General features: G+C 43.7%; 1 protein-coding gene across 5 annotated transcripts in view; it reads left to right on the top strand.

Moving 5' to 3' along the window:
* The window catches only part of HYCC2 (hyccin PI4KA lipid kinase complex subunit 2), an 89,333-nt gene that overhangs the window by 9,003 nt on the left and 58,267 nt on the right, over positions 1–22,063 (top strand). For 3 of the 5 annotated variants that reach the window (XM_069983337.1, XM_069983335.1, XM_069983340.1), the window contains one exon: positions 18,293–18,396. The gene's annotated coding sequence lies outside the window, so the exon portion shown is untranslated. Of the gene's footprint in view, positions 1–15,135; positions 15,257–18,292; positions 18,397–20,520; positions 20,599–22,063 lie in introns of those variants that run through there. The other 2 variants (XM_069983338.1, XM_069983339.1) reach the window with 2 other exon arrangements.

Raw genomic sequence — 22,063 nt, forward strand, 5'->3', positions numbered from 1 at the left:
TAGAAGAAAGAGTTGATAGAGAACACTAGATTCTACTTGTCCCGTATAGAGCAGAAATAAGAAGATTGTTGTATAGCAGATGGCGCGCTCCGGCCGGTAGCATGCACACTCTGTCTATGGTAGGATTCAGTCACTGATTGACTGCGTGACGGACGGAGCGCACCATCTGCTATACAACAATCTTCTTATTTCTGCTCTATACGGGACAAGTAGAATCTAGTGTTTTCTATCAACTCTTTCTTCTAAACTATTGGACCCCGATGTGGATGTCAGAGACAGCACACGCATAGGACCCTCATTTGGATACAGCACCGATCAGTTTCACCATTTCCACGTGACCGACCACTGCTCATATTCAACAACAGGTCAGTTTGGCGTCTTGAATAATACAATGTATTGCCACTATATTTATTTCTCGTAACCATACTAATATAGCGCGGAAAGGATAACTATTTATAATTACATATTGTTTTATCCATGGCATGCAGATTGCCGAATCTCCTAGTACGCAGCTTTACATTTGACTTTTATTTTATTTTTATTTTTACTTTCCCAGGGTTCTGATAGGCAGCGTGGGTATTTCTTTGTACAATTGAGATAGTAAAACATTTTTACAGAATATCCCTTTTATAGTTGCAGCATGAAGCCAGTGCTGTGAAGAAGGAGTCAGACATTCTCACCCACAATCAACATACAACTTTCTCCTCATTGATGTCCACAAGAGGAAAGTTGTCAACCAGCAGCAGGGGGAACTTGTGTCTCATAAACCCATTGGACGCCGCTCGTAAATTCAGCATCTTTTATTTGGTGTGCAAGGGCCCTTAAAGCGACTCTGTACCCACAATCTGACCCCCCCCAAACCACTTGTACCTTCGGATAGCTGCTTTTAATCCAAGATCTGTCCTGGGGTCCGTTTGGCAGGTGATGCAGTTATTGTCCTAAAAACAACTTTTAAACTTACAACCCCGTGCCCTACAGGAGTATCTGTGCCCTAACTTTACACCACCCCTCTGTCCCTCCTCCCCACCCTCTTCATCATTAGGAATGCCTCTGGAACATTCTCTCCATGCTGAACATTGCACAGGTACTTAATGATCCAGCCCATGTGCCATGCTAAACAGGTGGGGAATAGGAGGCAATCTCCCTGGAGCATTCCTAATGATGAGGAGGTCGGGGAGGAGGGACAGAGAGGTTGTGCCAGCCTAATGCATACACAGTCCAGGCCACTTCCGTAGGGCACGGGGCTGCCAGTTTAAAAGTAAATTTTTAGCACAATAACTGCATCACCTGCCAAATGGACCGCTGGACAGATCTTGGATTAAAAGCAGCTATCTGACGGTACAAGCAGTTTTGGGGAGGCGGGGGTCAGATTGTGGGTACAGAGTCGCTTTAAAGTGTGAGATAACATAAAGTACCGCATAGTCACAGGTAACAGATATCGGTGAAATTAGCATTGGTCACCATCTTGTGTGACCTTCAGGTAGGGCAGCATGAACATGGTGACAGATTCCCTTCATAGGGGGGAAATTTATAAAGATTGGCGATTTACACGTTTGTGATTTTGCCCTGATTTCTGCCATGCCTCCTAATAAATAAGGCAGTGAAGCGGATGTCCTGAAATCCCTGCCAGCTCCGCTCTGTAGAGTAAATTGTGATAAATCTAATGTTGCAGGAGGTTACACCTTCTCTTACTCCCAAATACTCTAAGCTCCACACACTTGCCAAGCGTGGCATAAAGTGCAAATCCAGAAGCATTTTACACTGTTGTATGTGTGAACAGATTGAAAACAAAAAACAGTAGTATTTTGCAAAAGCAGGCGGTAAATAATAAGCGTGTTCACTATCTGGACTGTTGTCATCAATTGCAGCCATTGTTCTATACTGTGTGTGCACTGCGGAGTGCATTATAGCATTAAAAATACAGCTGTAGGCTCGGTTTGTGATGGAGGATGTTATTTGTGAGATGTACTGTTGGGCTGACGTTTTTGTTATAATCCTAGGCTTTTTATATATGCTTATTATATCCCATTTATGCTGAAAATTGTTAAGATATGTATTACATCACAGTGTCATATATGAACACTTTGTAAGCTCGCTCATTGAGCCTTTTCGGTTATGTTTCATGATGACCCTTACCGTTATTCCTTTTCTATATCTATAAAACTTATCTTAATAAAGCTTTGAAATAAGAAAATACAGCTGTATTTGTACCTCCGTATTACAACCATGTGTGAACATGGCCTAAAGGTTAGCTGCCCGGTCTACTAGCAGTCTTAGGCCATGTACTACACACTTTGCTGTGGCTTTGCCTATTTTGGGGACTTTATGGCAGAACAGGAACAGATTTGGGCAGTATGGCGTCTTACTATAGCAGTGCTTAGTATTTAGCAGTAAAAGGAATAAAGTTTGAAGTCAGCATTTGTCTGGTCTACGCTGAGTTGCAGTAGTAGTTGCCAGTTTTTCCATTTTCATAATACAAAAGATGAGAGAACATTCGGCACGTGTTCATCACTGCAGATATCGCCTTGTGCCCAAACATGCTGCCGCTCCTGCAGTTAAATTTTTTTTCCCATATTGTAATCTTACTCATATGTTCATGAAACAGTTGTAAATATCTTGCATCAGTGGGGTTATCCGCCTTCAAGAGACTTAGGGCCCTATTCCACAGGACGATTATCGTTTGCCTAATCGTTAACGATAAACGGTCCAAACGACCGCTATTACGAAAGACCTGAAATCGGTTACTGATTTACATGGAAAGATCGTTACTTATGATCGTTCTTGCGGTCGTCTAGTGGTCGCTATTGCGGTCGTCACTACTGCGAAGGACGTCTTATTCAATGCGAACGATTTGCGGACGCGCAACGATAAAAATAGGTCCAGGTCTTATCAAACGATCAACAATTTCTCGTTCGGTCGTTAATCGTTAACTGCTATTCAGCCGAACGATTATCGTTTAGATTCGAACGATTTAACGATAATCTGAACGATAATCGTCCCGTGGAATAGGGCACTTATTCCAGGGATCACAGTGATCGACTGTGAAGGATACAGGTAGCAGGAGTTCAGTTTCCCTGCAGCGCCTCCACAGGTAAAACCCAGTACACACAGTTCCCAATGAAATCAGTGGGGTTTCCAGGTACTATAAGGATGTGCTTGGCTTTCTTTTTTTTTTTACATCCCCACAATCCATAACCTTCCTCAGTTTATTCCAGGAAGAAGGGCAGGCTGTACTTTGTGCCATTGTGAGGCTTCCCTCTCATAGTTCCTCAACACGTCTCTATTCTATACAAAGGAGACAAATGAAGGAGAAGTAAATAGATAAGCTGAATAACAATGTTCTGGAAATGTCAATATTTTTATTACTGGACTATAAGCAGCATTATGTGTGTATAAATAACACCAGCACTTGGCTCTGTTCTCATTTCTGTTGTGAGTTCAGTATTTCTGTTCTGTCATCTGAGCAGAAAAATAGAAGCTGTGACGTATCCATCGCATGACGGACATCAGCAGCATCTAACAAACCTACCAGTGTAACATGGGTTTTGTTGTATCCATTGCTTTGATGGATTGAATAGTGTTGTGTTAACTCTTCTCCAATATGTCAGAATGCTAGATTGGCGCTCGTTTACTGGGCCTATTAAACGGCCCGATTATCGTTTAACAAGGGCTGCAGGGACATTGTTACTGCTGTCCTTGCAGCCTTTGCTTTTACTTTATACATTACCTATCCAGGCTGCAGGGCTCCGCTTGCTCTCCCCGATTCCCCTCGGGCTCCAGCTTCAGTGCAGCCTCTCTGAGCTGACAGGCCATTCAGCCAATCACTGGCCGTGGCGGTCCTGGCCTGTGATTGGCTGAGCGGCCTGTCTGAAGCTGGAGCGTGCGGGACCCAGGGAGAAGACTGCAAGAGGAGCCCTGCAGCCTGGATAGGTAATGTAAATAGTCAGCTGCCGGCCGTGCACCGCTATTACACGTAGCAATGCGCGGTTGGCGCCCGACAATTAAAGGTTCAAACCTGTATCAACGATCAGCAGATGATTGTTGTCATCGGCTGATCGTTGTATTTATTACGGAGCGATAATCGGACCGATTTAGCAGATTATCGTTCCCTATAATAGTACCCTTAGTGTGCATAAATGTATTTCCATCACTGCAGTTCAGTCTGTGATCACATTAGCTTTATGCTCCATAGACTGACTGTGTTCTGCTTCATTCTTGTAAATCTCTGTTTGTCTTTCATTGTAAATACTGTATTATACTGGTCCTACACATAGAGTTTTTGTTTGGAGCAATATTGTATTAACCTTATTATCTCCCAGCAGAGCGGTTATCGGTCTACAACAATAGCGTTCTTGTCACCCCAGTCCTTATGTTGGGCAGTGTATAGTGGAAGGCTTTGTGTCTACAGACTGAGCTGGTTTAGCTGCTTGTACACCATTAAGCGTTCCTTGGAGCTAACAAAGGGATTGTTAGAAGATTGTTTGCTATTGCACTAGGTTTCCTTTTCTTTAACATAAGTGCATGTGCTGCAGGAGGGATTTAGTATTATACAGAGCCCCCCATTTAAATCGGGGGCACCTTGAAATATATCGATGGACTATATATAGGAGCCCTCTATCTTAGCAGCTCTTGACTCTGGCTATTGTAGAGTAAGTATATCTATTACTATTATTGGGAGGGGTCTGCTTTCTGTATTAGGCTATGTTCACACTTTTAAGTTTCGTGATAATCATGACCATTGTTGCCGAACATACGTAGTGCTGCTGTCTATGGAATTACATACACATAGGGGGAGATTTATCAAAGGGTGTAAAATTTAGACTGGTGCAAACTGCCCACAGCAACCAATTACAGCTCCGCTTCCAGCTCTGGTGAAAGAAAAGAGGAGCTGTGATTGGTTGCTGTGGGCAGTTTGCACCAGTCTAAATTTTACACCCTTTGATAAATCTCCCCCATAGTGTACACTCTGGCAGGGATCCCTAGCGGTGCAGCAAAAAACTGACTTGTCAGTTTTTTGCGGCTGCTATTCACTGAATAGCGGCCACAGAAAACCTGTCGGTGCAGACTATGGAGCGCGACGCTCCGGCTGCACACTTGATTGCGTGCAGCGGTGAATTGGGATGCTCCCGCATCCCAGTTCATCAGAAGTGAAGATCATCCGGCCGGTACTGCAGTACCGGCCAGGATGATCTTCTCTGACACCAGTCGTTCCATATGTAATGGAATTGTCATACTGTTATTACTGAGTTAAACTATCTTCATGTCCTAGCAGTGACTATATGGAAATCTTATGTGGCCCCATGTATGTACACCCAGTACATACAAGCACATCGACCATGCTGTTATCTTGTATATGTGTTATTGGTTAAAGCAGGCAGATGCAGGTGCTGTGAAGTGTGACGCAAGGTTATTTTCAGGTCTTAATGACCATATGCTGCAATGGGTGGAAATTCTGACTACATGCTCTGAGTATAAAAATACATTTACATCAGGTTGTAGGAGGCAGAAGTGATCCCCGCTGACTCCATGTAGTTATTACTCAATGGTCTGCTTTGAGCAGGAGTTCTGCAACAAGAATATTCATGTCTAGCAATGGACTCAATCTCTTAGAGGTGCAATAGACATGTTTCAGAGTTTTGTGGACTTCTTTGTGAGATCTGAGGAGGGTAACAGTCGTATATGAATTTTCCATGCCATCTGTCAAAGACTCTTTTCTAGTAGGAAAAATGAAATAACGACAAAAAGGGACCTTATTTTAACTGCACAAAATTCTAATATGCTCACAGGCTAACGTTAGCTAGACATACATCAAAAATATATCTGTTTTACATTGTATACAGAAAAAAATGTACATCTCTGGCATAATTTAGACAAATAACCTAAAATAGATGGTTTTTAACCATAGCCGTGGATCTGTAGCTGCTGGCAGCCTACATCTGTGCATCCATGGGTCATCCAGAATGCATGGACCTATTCAGTAGAGCGTAGTGATCCATACTAGGACCTGCCTTTTTTGTGGCACAGATCATGGCCCTGTACATGTACGCAACATGTAAATGGGGTAATTTAAAAGAACAGGCCTGTACTTCACTCGGCAGTCGTGTAAGTGTGGCTTAAATCGTCCTTTTTTTGGGCTAAAAAAAAAAGCCCATAATACTGTACCATTGGACATTGCCTAACAATCCCCCCACCTTCTCTTTTTTTTTTTCCCCCTCCATATCTTTACATTAACCAACAACCAAGTTAAAGAGGCTGGAGAAGAAACCTGACAAGCTGAGAGGTTGTATTTGCACCTTAACTATGACCTTTTGCCCTTGTATTGTTCTCTGACAGGACATAAATCTGCTCCAAGTTCTACAATGGAGAAACCTAGATACCGGTTTATAATGCCATCTTGCAATGTAGAAGCAATTGTGCTATTCCAGATTGGTTATTGTTTGTACTTATACAGTTATACACATATACAGTATTACTAGGCTAAAGCTAGTCTCAGAACAACTGGAAAGATTAAAAAAACATCGGGGGCGCACAGTGTGTTACTGCAAATCAGGAATTTGAATTAGAATAGTGGCTTTCAGAGCCACTCACTTGGGGTGGTCATGCTACGAGCCTGACACTGCCGATTGCATAATAAATATATTGCCTCTTGCAGCCAGTCCACGGGCCGGGGGATCCCGGTGGAGAATCAGAAGAAGGCTCTGCAGCCTAGAGGTACAGACGAGCAAAAGGTCCGGGACTTTGGTGGCGCTGACGGCATCTGATGAGTTTCACTCCTTGAATGATGGGAGTAGTAGTGGTGGATGTAAAATCCGAACTTTTATTGCAAGAATTACACGTTTCAAGGCACAGCCTCTTCATCAGATTAGTATCACTACTAATATTATTACTAATCTGATGAAGAGGCTGTGCCTTGAAACGCGTAATTCTTGCAATAAAAGTTCTGATTTTACCTCCACCACTACTACTCCCATCATTTAAGGAGTGAAACTCATTGGATGCCGTCAGCGCCACCAAAGTCCCGGACCTTTTGCTTGGCTGTACCTCCAGCCTGCAGAGCCTTCTTCTAAGTCTCAGAACAAGTCACACAGGCAAAAAGTGTGAAAAAAAGAGTGTTGCAATTTGGCTGTATTAAAAAAAAGAAGGAAAACCTTATACGGTGGTAGCTTGGTTTAAGAGTAACTTGGTTTAAGAGCTCACAGTTTTTCAAAATTGGGACTTAGTTTAAGAGCTCTCTGTACTGGGCGGCAGGGTGAGTGGAGGAGGGTCATGGTCTGTATAGCGGGGTCTACAGCCCTGTACTCTGACCCAGGAAGTCTCACTCATCTTCCAAATCATAGCAGATCCACTTCATCCAGTGGACAGGACTGTGGAGGTAATCGCTTCATAGCTGTAACCCCTCTCACCCCGGACAGAGAGTGCTGCATGTATGTGCCCACATCTGCCCATCTCATTCCTTCATGCTCCCTGCAGTCTCTGTCAGCCCTTGTGTTTCCCATCCTCTCCATTACTGTACAGTAATTTATAATATCACATATTCTGCTGTTTCTGAATATTTGTTTCATTAGTTTTACGTGTTGTTCAGAAGAATAAATATTTTTGGGGGGTGTGGAACCAATTGTCTGCATTTCTATAATTTCTTATGGGAAAATTTGCTTTGGTTTAAGAGTGGATTTAAGAGCACGGTCCCGGAACGAATTATGCTCGTAATCCAGGGCACCACTGTATTGAGGTGAGTGCTAGCTTTTTTGCCACTCATGAGTTTACCTGCTTGGATAGTATGGAACAAACACAGGGAGAAACTGTAATCCCAAAGATTTGCACCTTTTCTGGGATTTTGGACCCAGGCCTGGTTTTAGCTAAAAATACTAAGCAAAATAGCATGTGCACTAAGCCTATCTGTTCATGAAGAATATTCCGTTTACTTAACCTTTGAGCAGAGGATGGCTGTGATTCACACTTCAGCCTGCTGTCATCTTGTGACTACATGTGATCAGGTTTTTTTTTTCATACTTTAAATTCCTTTATATGACAAACCAGATTGTTCATTTACGTTTAACCTTTGCTCAGGAACCTGTTTTTTTTCTGAGTTTGCATAAAGGGTTTGTCTGATTTGAACAACCCCTATGTATATCTATATCAGAGCTTGTGTACTATGTGCTGATAGTAGGAATTTGCTACACGACTCCATGGGATTCCCTTTTCACCCTGCAGGAAGTGGCCGGGTGTCTAGGACCTGAAGCGCTGCATGACACCTATTACAGAGTATGGAGGAGGCTCTTTGTTCTCACTGATGGAAAGGGGCTCCTAATCCTGGTACATCCTTGTCTTATACATCTAACCCAACAATCAGCCAGTCCTGTAGAGTCCATCTGTTGATATATACTCTTTGCAGTGGCCCTCTGCAGTCAGTATGAAAGCCATGCCACCATACTCCTTATGGTGTGTCTGTTAAGGCTGTGTCAGTGCCACACAGCAAATCTGCACACACTCTATTGAGAACTGCTGTGGTTTTGCTCTGTCATTGTTTGTCACGTGCTTTTCACAGGTGAAACCTTTTTATAATTTTATTTAACCTGTGAAAACTTGATTACCTGTTTTACTTGTACAAGCTGCTCTGTTAATAACTGCACCATACGAATAAGCCCTTAGGTTATATGGATGTCATGTAACCAGTTATTTGGATTGGGGCCATGCAATACTACGTTACCGCTGCCCGGGAAATTGGCTTTCTATTGCTTTCCACTACAATAGCGGCTGATTGATGAGATTTATAGAGGCCGGAGCCGCTTCATTCTATCATCACATGAAAATGTTATTCTGGTTAACAAAGCCCAAAATATCCCTGAAATGGATAAACTATTAACCCACTCAATAGAGCAATATTGTCTGCTCTGAAGTATTCATTGTGGCTCATGGCTGGGTCGTCTGTATACAGGTATACAGCAGGAACAGTTGCATAGTAAAACAATTGGAGCCTTGGTCCACTTGAAGAAGGAAATGGGGGAAGGGGTAATAGGATTTCCCTTTGTAATTCCCTTTTAATCTTGCCTGGATCAAGTCTTCGGCATCTGTGCTCAGGCTTGTTTATCAGCTGAGCAGAATATTCTGCTCCATGGGCTGTAATGGTACAGGTAATATCTGTAAACAGGGAACACAGACCTTCCTGTGTTTTGTACACCTTGTTCACACTGATGTTGAGTTTCTGATGCAGTGTACAGGTTGTCTACAGCAGCACCAAAATCCTGCAAAAAATTTACTAGTGAACCCAACCCCCCCCCCCCCCCAGAGCATGCTGTAGCTAAAATATATACACACTATGAGTAGATTCATACAAGCATACAGATACTGTGAATTCTATTTGGCAGGTTTGATGCTAAGGATTCTATTCAGTGTAAATCACTATAAATAAGTAGCAGAGCACAGCAACAAATGTCTGTAGTGTATATGGTATGTATGAGCATGCTTTAGATGTGTGGCAATATAGGAATATTCCATTACTTTGCGATTGGTGGTCTGACCCCTGGGATCCCCACCCATTGGGACAATAAAGGGTGGGGTAGTGCTGTGTTGTAGTCCCAGTGATAGCATAACCTTTTTATGAGATGTGAAATAAATGCACATAAAATTCTATTCTGTTTCTGCTATACAGTTCCCATGTTTTTCCCAATCTCAAGACCATGCTTTTCACATGTCAAAAGGTTGATCAGTCGGGGTCTGGGTGATAAAACAAACAAGGAAAAGTGCTCAGCTGGGTGGTTCTCTCTCTTGCATGAGACACACTACAACAGTCAGGCAGTCTCTTGCAACAAGCGAAGAAAGAAAGCGTTCACCTAAGTGCTTCTCCCTACTTGTTCTAGCTATCAATGGAGAAATTAACACGCAGACATCATACAATCAAAACTTTTTGCATGTATCTAAGACGTGTCAAAAGTTTTGTCAAATGTTTTTATCTTATATTGAGATCCAGATAAACCTCCAAATACACAAAAACAATTGTGTAACTGTAGTGGACCAGAGCATTTTCAGGGTCCTGTACAGATCACACAGGGTCTCAGAAAAATAAAATGAAGCCGCCCTCACCTGATTCCCAAAGGAACAACTCATCCTGGCCCAGGTAAAGAGCAGTACAGAACATGTAGTATCACACTGTACTGTATAGAGGAGATACCAGTCACACAACAGTACAGGACATGTAGTATCACACTGTACTGTAGAGAGGAGATACCAGACACAGACAGCAGTACAGGACATGTAGTATCGCACTATACTGTATAGAGGAGATACTAGACACACAGCAGTACAGGACATGTAGTATCACACTGTAAAGAAGGAGATACCAGACACAGCAGTACAGGACATGTAGTATCACACTGTACTGTAGAGAGGAGATTCTAGACACACACACAGCAGTACAGGACATGTAGTATCACACTGTACTGTAGAGAGGAGATTCTAGACACACACACAGCAGTACAGGACATGTAGTATCACACTGTACTGTAGAGAGGAGATACTAGACACACACACAGCAGTACAGGACATGTAGTATCACACTGTACTGTAGAGATGAGATACTAGACACACACAGCAGTACAGGACATGTAGTGTCACACTGTACTGTAGAGAGGAGATACCAGACACACAGCAGTACAGGACATGTAGTGTCACACTGTAATGTATAGAGGAGATACTAGATGGCCAATCACTGCATGCACTTCACCAGTACTGGAGTTTTACCAGTAAAATGGCCACTTTATTGGTCTATCATCTAGCTATTCACATGGGTTACAGATCCTGACTGTCTGTGGCATTGCATGTGGAGTTAGGTCTCAAGTTACGTTGGTCCAGAAAGGAACATTGTATGTTGAAAATATTGTAACCTGAGGCCATTGTAAGTTGAGGGACCACTGTACTCTAGTGTAAAAACAGTCTTTGAGTAAGGGTACTATTACATGGCCCGATAATAACTGTAAACGAGTGCCGATCAGCACTCGTTTACTGGGCCTATTACACGGCCCGATAATCGCTTAACAAAGGCTGCATGGACATTGTTACCGATGTTCTTGCAGCCCTTACTTAAACTGCATACGTTACTTATCCATGGTCCAGGGCTCCTCTTGCAGTCCGGTTCTCCCTGGGTCCCACGCGCCACAGCTTCAGAGCGGCCTGTCTTAGCTGACAGCTCGCTCAGCCAATCACTGGCCACGGCAGTCCCAGACAGGGGCTGAGTGGCCTGTCAGCTAAGACAGGCTGCTCTGAAGCTGTAGTGTGCGGGACCCGGGGAGAAGCTGACCACAAGAGGAGCCCTGGACCATGGATAGGTAATGTATGCACTTTGCAAATTGCGTTCCATGTAATATTACCTGAAGTCATAGGGATCCCCCCTAAACTGTGGATTATTTGGTTAGTAAATGAGTTGGTGTAAAGCTGCCTATTGCGGTGCGTCACAGGAATTGTGGTAGAAGTGAATCACTTTGGGATAAAACACTTGTAGAATATTTGATAATACGATGGAGCTCTGCTGTCCATTTATAGCTCCGAATTGGATCGTGCCCCAGCTTTTTATTCTTCTTAGTCTTTGTTTATTTTTCCTATCAAATGCAATGTAATATTATCAATTATAACCATCTGTAATGTGACAAATCTGCAGAATAAAATGAGATGGACGCAGCTGCTCCGCGTTGCAGCTTTGTTCTCAGATTTTCCTCATTCTAATGGGATTTACAAAATGAAAATTCAGACATCTGTAGTAGCAATTTATTTATTCATGCTCTCAATTTGTTTGCTTTTTGCAGGATTGAGTTTATGTAGTAACATAAGAGCATAGAATCGCTGTCAGTGCTCAGCAGGAGCCCAAAGAGGGGAATAGGAACACTTTTTTTATGGTTATATGTACTTAGGTAATATGGTTGCTGCTTACAGGTGGGATGTCGGGAATGTTCAGTGTGCATCACAATCCACATCACACCCTTCTACATTTAGATGTCGATTGTTCTTGATAGATGATGATATTGCCATTTCTTCTTATCCATATATGTAGTGTCTTAGGATTGCAATCTACATGGGGGTTTTTGACTTAATGCCAGGCAGAAATCCTGTCTACATATCACAATTTTCCAAACCACTGACAACCAGTGATATCTGGGGACCTGATGGACATTTCTGTAGGTACAGTCCTTATAACTGTGGGGAGAGAGCCCTTCCCCATAGGGTCCGTAGCCTTATCGTTGGCTAGCAGAAATATTCAACTTTTTTCCTCCACATCTCAGAGGTTCCAATTAAGACATACCATCAGTCCATACTCTGTCATTTAGGCAATGCAGCCATAGCCCTGCATACTGGCCCTTTGGCAGTGTCCTGACTCCCTTTTTGTAGCTATGTGGCTGCGTAAAGTGGAGGGCATCCAGGGAATAGAAGACCTTACGGCTCAATCGTATGATCAGACCACCCGCTTCTTCCGAACTTGTTGCTACTGGGACCAATCCACTGAAACTGACATGTTTAAGTCCCATTTAGCACAGTAACCCAGAACTCCTTCCCTCTATCCCCTTTTTTCCCTGAGGCCTCCCTCCACTACTTTTCTCTCTTTATCTCTTAATAAACTAGAATAAAAAAATAAATAAATAGGGGGGCGCGTGCGCGCGGCTCACTGAGGAAGACGTGTCCCATGTGAGTTTCGCTCTACCTGCGCTAACACCGGCATAATTCAGCGCCAATCTTTGGCAAACTAGCACCTGACTATGACAGGCCGGAGGGGAACCCTGCCTAGAAGCGTTCGGAGGACAAAAGAGAATCTTACCAATTGTTTTTCCCAGTTTATTCCGGACATCTTCCGCTCCATGCAGGCCTCACAGGAAGACGCGGGCGCCATCTTGCCTACCTCACAGACTCTTGAGGGAGAGAGCGACGCAGCACAGTTCCCGGATCCACAGGATACTCCTGCCTTTTTTAAATCTATCAAGGCATTATTCCGGCAGGAACTGCATAAGGTGTTAACTGACTTTACAGCCCAAGTACAGGAGCTGGGACAGAGGGTGGCGGACATGGAGCAAAAGATGGATGAGATTACAGACACATTAGACTCTGACCACCTAGATGTGGTGGAACATGCTGAACGTCTGGACATAATGGAGCTGAAGCTTGAGGACCTTGAAAACCGGTCCCGCCATGCTAACATACGGATAAGAGGTATGGCTGAATCTTACGTGGACCTGAAATCCACAGTCCCTACCCTCTTTAAGGCCTTACTCCCTACTGCCCTAGAGGAGATGCTCCGTTTTGACAGAATACATAGAGCGCTTACTAAGCTTCGCAATGCTGATATTCCTAGAGACATTATACTGCGCCTTCACTACCCAGAAATGAGAGACTCCATCATGGCTGCGGCGCGCAACTTGGATCCCCTGCCTGGGATGCCGCCCTCTGTCCACCTGTACACGGACTTGGCTCTGTCCACCCTGGAACGCCGCCGCTCCTTCCGCCCTATTACTATGGCGCTTGTGAAACAAGGCGTGAAATATCGATGGGGCTTCCCATTTTCTTTGAGCTTTACCGTCAACAACCATTCCTACCTGGTTCGGTCCACACTGGAGGCCCGTGAGGCCTTGAAAAAGGAAGACATAGTATGTGAAGATGGAGGCCTCCCTCCTAAACCACAGCGGGCCCCGCGCCCGATGCGCTCCTGGAACCTACCCAAGTCTCCTGCCCGTCGCAGACCTGCCCGGGGAGAAGTTGACCATGCATCAGACTGAAGTGATCGTTTGGATTGAATGGTTCCCTGACTGCCAGTAGTGGTCGGTTGCGGCCCGTCGCGGAAAGTTACCCATGTTGCCTACCATACCTGTTGGTATGCCTGGAACCGGTTGGCGTACTGTTACGCTGATCGCTTTCCCAGCAGTTTTTGCTTTTGTTCACCAGTTTATGTTTTGCCTTTATTTCTGTTTTGTTATTCAGTGCAGCCCATTTTATGTTTTACATGTACCTGTCGTCTGTTCTTCCTTCCATCTGCTGATATATCTTGCTCCTTGGAGCCTTGCCTTAATGCTCTTTGTCTACCCGTTCTCCCTGTTCCACTTAGCATCTCTTTGTGCTGTCTGTTATGTGTAGAGTACTGTCTCATAATGTCAGGGGGTTTAATTCCCCTGTAAAGAGGAAAAAGGCAATCAGGGACTACATTAAACACAAGCCCGACATCATTGCGCTGCCGGAATGCCACTTTACTCTTACCTCACACCCTAGATATTTCCACCCGCAGTACTCGACTTACTATATTGCCACTTATCACTCCAAATCCCGGGGAGTCTTGTTATTATTTCATAACTCTTTCCCCATAAAAATTCATACTACTACTGTGGACCCTGAGGGTAGGTTTCTTGTTCTACAAGGGAGTATGTATGATAGAAATATTTGTATAGTTAATTCCTACGCCCCGACGGACGACCCCCTGACCTTTTTTACCTCTTTATGCACTACCCTCTCCACTCTCCAATATGACATGTTACTTTGGGCAGGTGACTTTAATATGGTTTATAATGGTAAACTGGACAGATCTAATACAGCTCCCCTGAGACGTACTGGTACCCAACAACGTCTCCTCACGTCATCCTTCCAGAATCTGGGTATTGCGGATGTTTGGAGGGAATTTAATGACACAGCACGGGGGTACTCGTACTATTCCCCTACCCATCATCACTATACCAGAATAGATTGGATCCTGACTAATTCCACCGCCCTACCGCATTTACTGTATGCTAGACATGTCCTTTCTGCTTGGTCGGACCATGACGTGGTGTTGGCGGAGTTTGATCTTACGGGGAAGTTGTCTACGCCATTTAGATGGCGCCTTACTAATCCCCGCATTAAACAGCAATTACAGGAAGACCTTCAGTCTTTTTTTCAGACCAACACCACGTCGTCGTCGGACCCTTGCTGGGTTTGGTTGGCCCATAAGGCCTATATGAGAGGGCGGCTGATTGCAGTTGCCACGGGGGTTAAAAAGGACCGTAACAAAGCTCAGATTGCCCTGGAAAATAAGCTTATTAGACTGCAGATGGCTTATCAGCGTAACCCTAACATCTTCTTGTATAAAGCTATATTTGATACTAAACTGAAACTCAATGCTTTACTTTCCCACAGGACTGAGAAGGCACTCTGTTGGACCCAAACTACGTACTATAAGTGGGCTAACAAGCCAGATAGACTCCTGGCCCGCATGTTGGCGCAAAAACAAAAGCTGAACCAGATTCATAGACTGCAGGTACGTCCGGGACTTTATACCTCCCATCCTGACCGCATTTATAAAACGTTCCATTCCTTCTATTCTTCCCTTTATTCTGAATCTTCTCCTCCCTCCCCGTCCAAGATACAGGACTTCCTGCGCGCTCTTCCTCTCCCCACTATTTCACAGGAAGCTCGTGATGCTTTGAGTAGTCCTGTATCCGCTGAGGAGCTTTCTGCAGCTATTGGCCGTCTGAAGCTGGGGAAAGCCCCAGGTCCTGACTGTTTTTCAGCACTGTACTTTAAGAAGTTCCTATCTCTCCTCCTTAACCCTCTTCTCTCTTTTTATAATTCGCTGTCTGACCGCACCTCAATCCCCCCTGAATTCCTTGATGCACTGATCACAGTAATCCCAAAGCCCAACAAAGACCCTACCTTAACTGCAAATTACCGCCCCATATCCCTCATAAACTTGGATGCTAAGCTTCTCACTTCTATTCTTTCTGCCCGTCTCAATCTCCTTCTTCCTTTATTGATTCACTTAGATCAAGTAGGCTTTATCCCAGGAAGGCAGGCCCCGGACAACGTTCGCAAAGTCTTGGACCTAATACAGTGGTCTAATGCACACTCACGGCCCTTGATGTTGTTGGGCCTTGATATAGAAAAGGCATTTGATAGTGTGTCCTGGGCCTATCTCTTTGAAGTCATGCGCTGTATGGGCTTTGGGGGTCCCTTTATGAGTATATTTCATCTTCTGTACTCCTCCCCTTTTGCCCATCTGAAACTCCCCTCCTCATATGCTCAAGTTATTCGCATTGCTCGGGGAACCCGTCAAGGGTGTTCACTTTCTCCTGCGCTCTTTGCACTTGCTATGGAGCCCCTTGTGACTTCCATTCGCTTGCATCCAGACATTAAGGGAGTAGACATTGCAGGACGTTCGTATAAGTTACATCTTTTCGCCGACGACTCACTCCTTACTTTAACTTCTCCTCTAACTTCCCTACCAAATCTTTTTGCTACTCTGGCGGACTTTGCTAAACTCTCTGGTCTTAGGATCAATCAGTCTAAGTCAGAGACTTTATACTGTAATGTCCCCTCCCCACAACAGCAGCTGATTAACTCCAATTTTGGGTTTTCTCCCCACTCTCGCACGCTGTCTTACTTGGGTATCAAACTTTCTCCTTCTCTTTCTGCCCTTTTATTCTTCTAATTATCCCTCCCTTTTTTCTTCCATACGTGCTGATCTTAAAAAATGGAATGTTCCTCATCTTTCTTGGCTGGGTAGAATAATTGCGGTCAGGATGGTGGTGCTCCCGCGTGTCTTATATTACTGTAGATGTTTACCAATACCCGTAGTAAATTCAGATTTAGTTAGCCTGCAGCGTGACCTTTTACGTTTTATTTGGAACGGTAAGCGTCCAAGGATTGCTAGATCTGTGATGTTTATTCATAAGCGTTCTGGAGGCTTGTCTGTTCCCCATTTACGCCACTACTATACCGCAGCCCGATTGGCCCAACTGCTTCTGGTCAATATCAAGGGTACTGCTCCTAGCTGGGTCCAACTGGAGTCTGACTTGGTCCTGCCTTACTCAGTACAAGCCCTGGTGTGGTACTGTGCGCCTACTTTACCACGTTTACATGCATCTGCACAGTTAGTGTTGTATTCTCTTGCACTGTGGAGGCGGGTGAGATTTAAGAATAAGCTCCAATCGGTGGTTTCCCCCTTGACCCCTCTCTTAGGTAATCCTCATTTTCCACCTGGTCTTTTGCAATCTCAATTTGCTTGGTGGAAAGTGAACAATTTGCTCTGTTTGCAAGATTTTCTATGTAGAAAGCGTATATATACTATGGAGGAATGTGATCGCCAGTTTAGTCCACCCCCCATCTGAGAGGTTTCGTTTGCAGCAGATTTATTCATTTTTTGGTTCACTCAAAGCATTAAGAGTGGATATTTCGCCTACGGATTTTGAGCGCCTGGCATTATACACCCCTGGTATGTCCGGCATGCTATCTATGCTTTACTCATTATTGAGTTTGTTGCCTGCTGACAAAAAAACTCCCCTACATGACCCAATGGGAGACTGACTTACATATAACTTTGTCACCATTGCAATGGAAAAATAGTAGTGAACTGCTTAGTAAAGGGAGTTGGCAGGTATCCCTCGCAGAGACTGCCCTTAAGATATTACATAGGACTTATTATGTTCCTGCTAGGTTGCATGCCGTATACCCAGAGGTGTCTCCATTTTGTTTTCGAGGCTGTCAGGAGATAGGAGACATGCACCACATTTGGTGGTCTTGCCCTGTAGTCCAGAGGTTGTGGACACAGGTGATTCAGCTGGTGGTGGACGTAATTGGCCGACCTTTCCCTAGCACACCTCAAGCGTGCCTATTTGGAGTTAAGCCATCTAGGCTTCCCTATCGCCTGTTTAAATTGGCAAAATTTATTTTGCTAGCAGCTAGGATCTATACTGCCTCTTGCTGGAAAAAACCTCATCTTTCTCTAGATAAGATTAAAGATCGTGTAAATGATATTATGCTTTCTGAAAAAATTGCGTCAATAAGGGGGGACACTGGAAGCTTTCGAGAAGACTTGGACACCCTGGATTACTTTAGCTCATGTGAAGGACATTTCATATTATATTTCCATATGATGGGACGACTGATACTGGACTTTCTTGTTTGTACTTTATTTCTATTTTTTTTTCTTTTTTGCACTTATCTGCACTCGATTATTGTATTGTTGTTTGTTTTCTTCCTTTCATGTTGAAGGCCGATTGTAGGCCCATTGGCTTTGTGCTATGTGTCTTTGTACTTTTAATAAACATTGATATGTTTGATACAAAAAAAATAATATAATATAGTATATAATTATAGCATAGTATAATATATAGTATAAAGTTGAAAAAAAAAATATTCATCTTTATACTTCCTAATTTTTTTTTTTTTTTTCACCATTTGGTTAATTGTCATTACAACTGCTTGGAAACAGAGATAAGCGATCCACATTTAAGCAGTGATTTTGTCTAAGCTTAATCTCTTACCACCAAATTGCATTTTCTTTCTTTTTTTTCAGCATTAGAGATACCAGGATGTCTGTGCAAGTCTACAAATGCAGTACACATGAAACCCAGCACCTCCCACTGCTCAATGTAGAAAACTGACCTTTTTATAATTCAGGTAAGTGTGAGTTCCTATTTGTCACATGTGTAAACTTACAATTGCAGACGCATTAATGATCTCTTCCCAGTCAGACAGAAGGTACTTGGGATGTTGGCATGAAACCAAAGCACACTGTGTGTTTTCAATGATCTAAAGTTAATGCCTTATAGAACAAGTGTTCACTAAGGATTGTGGAATGTTTGATCAGGATTTGTGACAAAATCCAGATTAAACACTTAGAACCTGTGCAAGGCACACGCTTACACCATCCAGGGCGGCCCTGAGGCTAGGTCTACACATACTAATTGGGTCCATTTTATAGCCAGGGTCCTTTAGCTATAAAATACAGCTAAGACCACAGCTTTATCCAAGACGTCATAATAATTACTTTTTCAATCATTAAACGTTTCACTGTTATTCTTAGAGAAGAATCTATATCTGCTGTCAGCCCTTTGGGGACCTTGCTATTTTATTACCTAATTGACACTCTATTCTATCTATAACATATTAAAAGAATTTATTTAACAGTTTTTAATCTATAGCACACAGCCAACAATACTGATGACCATAGCATTGATTCTGCACATTAACAATTTATATTAGGAATAGAAAAATACAGCACTTGATTTGTCCACGGAAAAATACTAAAGAGCACACATATGAAAATCCATTGATGGTTCTTGAGATCAGCACAAAAATAAGGAGAAAAACCCACGTACAGACACATATATACACACACACACATGCATAAACATAAACATAAATATATACAGACTGGCACCCCACACACCCCCAATCACCACTTGCTGTTGTAGTTATTTGGCCGTCGCATTTAACATGAACCAATGTATCCAAATTTTGTACAACTTCTGGTGCCATTTTTGGGTATTATACAGGATTTGGTTAAGTGAATCCATCAGGTCAAAGAGGGAACATAATTACTTTACCAATTCATGACAATTATTTTCCTTGCACAATACAAAGGGAATCTTATAAACAATCTATAGTAAGAACTGTTGGTCACTCCATTTATAATTAGGGAAATCAAAGTGATGAGAAAGAAATTTCATAATTGCTTGTCAAAAAGGGCTTTACCTTAGGGTCGCACCCGGCTCCCCCATCAATCACTCTTGTGACCGCAAGCATTGTTTTGCTTGCGGTCACGAGTTCAAATCCGTCTGCCCCCGGCTGATGTGCAGCTGCCGAGGGTGTCCCGTCCTATCCCCGGCAGCGCACGCATCCGAGAACTCCCTGTGTGCCTGGGGCCCTGACTTCCGGAAGTCCCAACCCCGGCGCACGGGGAGGTCTGTGATGCGTGCGCTGCCGGGGATAGGACAGAACACACCCGGCAGCCGCACATCAGCCGGGGGCAGACGGAGGCTGCTGGAGGAGAGAGGCTTAACGGGGAGCGCCTTGTGAGGTGAGTAGTATGTTTTTGTTTTGTTTTTTTTGTTTGGAGCGGGAAGAGGGGGCTATCTATAAGGAGGGGAGGGGGGGGGGGGAAGAGGGGGCTATCTATAAGGCGGGGAGGGCTATCTATAAGGAGGGGGCCATCTGGGAGGGGGGGGAAGAGGGCTATCAATAAAGGAGGGGGAAGAGGGGGGCACCTATAAGGGGGGGAAGAGGGGGCTATCTATAAGAAGGGGGAAGAGGGGGCCATCTATAAGGAGGGGAGGGGGGGAGAGGGCTATCTATAAGGAGGGGGCCATCTATAAGGGGGGGGGAAAGGGGGCCATCTATAAGGAGGGGGAAGAGGGGGCCATCTATAAGGGGGGAAGAGAGGGGGCCATCTACAAGGGGGAGAGGGCAACAAAGGGGGAGAAGGGGGCCATCTATAAGGGGGAGAGAGGGGGCATCTATAAGGGGGGGCAACATAGGGGGAGAGGGGGCCATCTATAAAGGGGGGCAACATAGGGGGAGAGTGGGCCATCTATAAGGGGGACAACACAGAGGGCCATCTATAAGGAGGCTACATAGAGGCAGTGGCATATATTAGGGGGATCACATAGAGTCAGCCTACCCACTAAATGAGGGTGTAAAGGGGCCAATACAGATGTGCAGTTTGTAGATGGATATGGGGATGGTGCCAGAGTTAGGAGTCTAATATGTTTCTCTGGCAGATTCTGTGGATTCGTGGCTCAGAGAAGTTCTCATAATGGCCCAGGGCAGATGGAGAAGAAGATGAAAAGGGAAGAACTCTGATCATAGAAGACACCCCCTGTGAGTCACTAAATATAACTGCACTGTGATGTATATGTGTACAGCCGGGTCAGCCTCAATAGGACTGTATAAGGTGATAGTGATCTGTGTACAGTGGATCTTATTCAGTAGCAGCGGTGGTGTTAGTCAGTATGTGGTGGTATTAAAAGAAGCAGTGGTGTTAGTCAGTATGTGGTGGTATTAGTCAGTATGCGGTGTGTTATTTGTTACTTGTTATCCGGTACTGTGTTTTATTGGTCACTGGTTTACTGGATTTGGTCAGTTACAGTATGGCGGTAATATGTATGGTGATAATATTTTCTCTTCCTATATGCTGGTGTTATTGGTAATATCTGTCTTGGTGTGTGTGTGTGTGTGTGTGTGTGTGTGTATCTATCTATCTATCTATAGCATCACTTGGTCGTGAAAGGAGGGGGGGGGGCCCAAGTTGACCTCCCGCACCAGGGCCCAGGAGACATTAGCTATGCCCCTAGTCCTGACCGCAGCTTGGCATTAAAAGCAAAGGTCAGAGGTGTGACACCCCATCTTTTGTAATCATTCTACAGTGTAATATGTTTGCTGTATAAACCTGAATTGTATTAAAAGGTCTCTGGAGTTAACTACCTACTTAACTAACTAACTAGCTAACTAACTAGTTTGTACATTCCATCTCATTCCTTTTTTTTATCAGATAGTTTTTATTGGGTCTTTCGGGCCTGATATAATAATCTTTTTAACATTCCATCTCATTCCACTGTTCATCAATACTTTGAGTGGAGAGCGGCAAGAAACAGAGGCGCGCGAACCTTCCCATTGAAATGGAGGACAGGCGGAATTCTGCCAATTTTACTCTGTGTGAACTGGCCCTAAGAGGGGGAACGTCAGCCGCCCATCTGAATGCTTTTTGTAAAGGAGCACATCTAGCAAGACATTTTAAACAGTTTTATCATCCAGATAATCCTTTGTTACTTTGTTCTCTGATAGGAAGCTTGTGGGGGTGTAGCTAAAAACTAAGATAATAATCTAATCTTCATTTGATAACATTTTATAGTTTAACAGTATGTTACTGCACCCAATCCTCGTGGAAAATTGGCAGCAAACTAAACTGCTATCGAAAATTGCAGAAAAGAGGGGGGGGGGAGATAAGTAGTGAAGAAAGCAATGATTATAGGACTATTGATTATATATACAATATTTCTGTTCTGTTTACATGCTTGGTAGACGAAATTAAATATACAGATTCTAGTGATTTGAAAAATTTGTGTACTAAAGGTGTTTCTACTTCAGCATATAAAACCTGGTGTAGTTGTCCAAACAGGCACAGTGACATGGCTATGTAAGTAATATACAAGAGACCGACAGATCTAAAGACAAATATATGTATGCCCCGTGTAATTGATTGGACATATTGTGTCCATCCAACCTATTTGGATTCTTTTTTAGATATTTCCATATTTCAGTTCTTTATTCTAGGCATTCCCATATG

Source organism: Dendropsophus ebraccatus, chromosome 9, assembly GCF_027789765.1.
Source record: "Dendropsophus ebraccatus isolate aDenEbr1 chromosome 9, aDenEbr1.pat, whole genome shotgun sequence".
NCBI lineage: Eukaryota > Metazoa > Chordata > Amphibia > Anura > Hylidae > Dendropsophus > Dendropsophus ebraccatus.